Source organism: Schistocerca cancellata, chromosome 4 (genome assembly GCF_023864275.1).
Source record: "Schistocerca cancellata isolate TAMUIC-IGC-003103 chromosome 4, iqSchCanc2.1, whole genome shotgun sequence".
In the NCBI taxonomy this organism is placed as follows: domain Eukaryota; kingdom Metazoa; phylum Arthropoda; class Insecta; order Orthoptera; family Acrididae; genus Schistocerca; species Schistocerca cancellata.
The window spans coordinates 851,107,064-851,109,537 of NC_064629.1; the positions used below are offsets into that span (position 1 = coordinate 851,107,064).

General features: G+C 46.0%; 1 pseudogene; it reads right to left on the reverse strand.

Moving 5' to 3' along the window:
- Nucleotides 1–1,171: 1,171 nt before the first annotated feature.
- LOC126183657 (peptidyl-prolyl cis-trans isomerase NIMA-interacting 1-like) lies at nt 1,172–1,651 on the reverse strand (annotated as a pseudogene).
- Between the last annotated feature and the right edge of the window lie 823 nt (nt 1,652–2,474).

Sequence of the window (2,474 nt, forward strand, 5' to 3'; positions counted from 1 at the left end):
GGGGACAGATCCGGAGATCTTGCTGACCAGGGTAGTTGACTTAGACCTTCTAGAGCACGTTGGGTGGCACGGGATACATGCGGACGTGCATTGTCCTGTTGGAACAGCAAGTTCCCTTGCCGGTCTAGGAATGGTAGAACGATGGGTTCGATGACGGTTTGGATGTACCGTGCACTATTCAGTGTCCCCTCGACGATCACCAGTGGTGTACGGCCAGTGTAGGAGATCGCTCCCCACACCATGATGCCGGGTGTTGGCCCTGTGTGCCTCGGTCGTATGCAGTCCTGATTGTGGCGCTCACCTGCACGGCGCCAAACACGCATACGACCATCATTGGCACCAAGGCAGAAGCGACTCTCATCGCTGAAGACGACACGTCTCCATTCGTCCCTCCATTCACGCCTGTCGCGACACCACTGGAGGCGGGCTGCACGATGTTGGGGCGTGAGCGGAAGACGGCCTAACGGTGTGCGGGACCGTAGCCCAGCTTCATGGAGACGGTTGCGAATGGTCCTCGCCGATACCCCAGGAGCAACAGTGTCCCTAATTTGCTGGGAAGTAGCGGTGCGGTCCCTTACGGCACTGCGTAGGATCCTACGGTCTTGGCGTGCATCCATGCGTCGCTGCGGTCCGGTCCCAGGTCGACGGGCACGTGCACCTTCCGCCGACCACTGGCGACAACATAGATGTACTGTGGAGACCTCACGCCCCACGTGTTGAGCAATTCGGCGGTACGTCTACCCGGCCTCCCGCGTGCCCACTATACGCCCTCGCTCAAAGTCCGTCAACTGCACATACGGTTCACGTCCACGCTGTCGCGGCATGCTACCAGTGTTAAAGACTGCGATGGAGCTCCGTATGCCACGGTAAACTGGCTGACACTGACAGCGGCGGTACACAAATGCTGCGCAGCTAGCGCCATTCGACGGCCAACACCGCGGTTCCTGGTGTGTCCGCTGTGCCGTGCGTGTGATCATTACTTGTACAGCCCTCTCGCAATGTCCGGAGCAAGTATGGTGGGTCTGACACACCGGTGTCAATGTGTTCTTTTTTCCATTTCCAGGAGTGTATTATATTTTAGTCATAATTTACATAATGAACAAATGGAAATATATTTTTAATTCACTCTGATTAAAATTAAGTTTGTGTCCACAATGTGTAGCTGATTTTCTTATGCAGTACGTAATATTAGATAAATCCCTGATTTGGTAAAGACTGGTCCACTGATCTCACCTACTTTAAGTGCAAATGCACTGTTTTCAAATGCCTTCTCCATAACTCCTCGACGAAAGATCCCCAGGTAACCACCAGTCTTTGCTGAATGGCAGTCTGAATATTTTTGTGCCAGTTCTGAGAATGATGCCTGTCCTAATTGAATACATTCACGTAAGAACTTTATTAAATATAGAGCCTCCTCTCTGGAGCGTGTAATTGGCTCCTGCCTCCAAGAAACTGGCCTTCTTGAGCACTTATGTTTCACAAGTAAATGACAGCACTGTATTTCTTGTGGGCCTTTGCCTGGTACCCAGGCAGCACATCTGCTTGGATGAACCCACTGGCTCTCGCTGGTATAAACATTAAAATAATAATGCCGGCTATATCTCTTGCTCTCATACTTTCCCCATCCTCATGGTAGTTTTCCCTCTGACATAATGGATCTTAAAGGTAGTTAAAACGTTTGTGGAATGGAGCTGTACATCTGAAACATAGAAGACAACAGCATGTTGAGTAATCACTACAGTCATAAGCAATTACATATATGGTTAGATATTAAGAAAAGTGTGGAATATAGGACAATATGTTTGATAGTTAATTTGGTAAAAATTGCACTGACAACAAAGAACAGATGTTTGCAACCTATTGTTGAGAGCAAACAGGATGAAAAATAGTTCAGATTCAGAAAGGGCAGAGGTACAAGAGATGCAATTGGACTGTTACAATCAGCTGAGGCAGGTAGAAGTTTTTGATAACTTGGAAGAAACCTTTGATAGAGTTTGATGCTACTTAGGAATTGTGAAGAAGTTTGAAGTTAACTGGAAAGAAAGGAGACTGATAAGTAATCTGTATATGACGCAACAAGTAAAAGTAAGGCTAGGAGATGAGATAACAGAAGAAATCAAAATTTATAGAGGGGTTACACAAGGCTGTGATCATTCATCAATTCTGCTTAACAGCTGTATAGGTCATTTAGTAGTAGAAGTAGTAGTAGTGCCATTCATCCATGCATGAATTTTACAAATACATATACCATATACTGACATTTACATACTTACAAGTCTATGGCCTCATGATAGGAACCATCATGGCATTTCCCTGATATAACCTAGAGAAACAACAGAAAACTAAAACTGGGATAGCTGGATGAAGATTGGAACTTGCATCCTCCCAAATATCTCATTTGGTTCATCTCCAGTATACAATATTGTTTGGTAAAAAACTTATTTAATAATGTAAAAAGCTAGAGCTACATTAGT